This window comes from Silene latifolia, chromosome 5 (genome assembly GCF_048544455.1).
Source record: "Silene latifolia isolate original U9 population chromosome 5, ASM4854445v1, whole genome shotgun sequence".
NCBI classification, from domain to species: Eukaryota; Viridiplantae; Streptophyta; class Magnoliopsida; order Caryophyllales; family Caryophyllaceae; genus Silene; species Silene latifolia.
The window spans coordinates 54,632,612-54,633,582 of NC_133530.1; the positions used below are offsets into that span (position 1 = coordinate 54,632,612).

At 41.0% G+C, this 971-nt stretch overlaps 1 non-coding gene across 1 annotated transcript; it reads right to left on the reverse strand.

Moving 5' to 3' along the window:
- Window positions 1-646: 646 nt before the first annotated feature.
- On the reverse strand, window positions 647-753 carry LOC141657997 (small nucleolar RNA R71). Its single transcript, XR_012548909.1, has one exon. It is a non-coding gene; the product is annotated as a small nucleolar RNA R71 (small nucleolar RNA).
- Between the last annotated feature and the right edge of the window lie 218 nt (window positions 754-971).

The window sequence follows — 971 nt, forward strand, 5'->3', positions numbered from 1 at the left end:
TGTGTCTTTTTCACCTTGGGGAAGTAAAACTCCTCAAGGCTTGTTCTAATTGTTTTTGAGTTGTTTGATATTTTGCATGTCTAGAAGGTTACAAAGAGATTTGTTACCTTTTGACCGTGAAATCGAAAGAACCTTAACGAATAATAGGAGACTTGTTAGGAGGAATTTGGGAGGTGTTGGTGAAGTTGTTCAACCCACTAGTGAGTTTGTCAATCCTTTCGCAATAGAAGGAGAAGAAAACCCATTAAACAATACCACACAAAATCCACCTACAATGCCTAAATTCTCGTCACACTCTATACCCACCGAGGAGGATCTACCAAATGGTACTCCTACACCACAACATCTTACCGGAAATTTTATTGCCAAGTCCGCCTTCATCCAACTAGTTGAGAGGAGCCAATTCGGGGGAATGCCTAGTGAGGACCCTCATTCTCATATGGAAACCTTTTGCGATTATTGTGAAGCTATCTCTCAAACGGACGTGACTCAAGACCAAATAAGATGGGTCTTATTTCCTTTTTCGTTAATCGGCACCGCAAAGCAATGGTTGAAGGGCCTTGATAAGGCCACCCTTGGAATAGATTCTTGGAAGAAGCTAGCTCTAGCTTTCTACAAAAAATTCTACCCACCGGAAAAGACTAACATGCTAAGAGCTCAAATTACGGGTTTTAAGCAAAGGGATGAAGAATCTTTGTATGAAGCTTGGGAGCGGTTCAAAGGTATTTGTCGCTCATGTCCTCACCATGGACTTAGCGAATGGTTTTTAGTGCAACAATTTTGGAATGGTTTATATGAAGATTCAAGGAACATTCTCAATATGGGATCAAATGGAATGTTCACCGAAGTTGATGACAATCAAACATGGAACAAGATTGAGGAAATGGCGGTCCATAATTCACAATATAGTAGACCTCGCAAGGCTACTAGAGGAGGAAAGTATGAAGTGGATTCCGTTACTCAATTGGGTG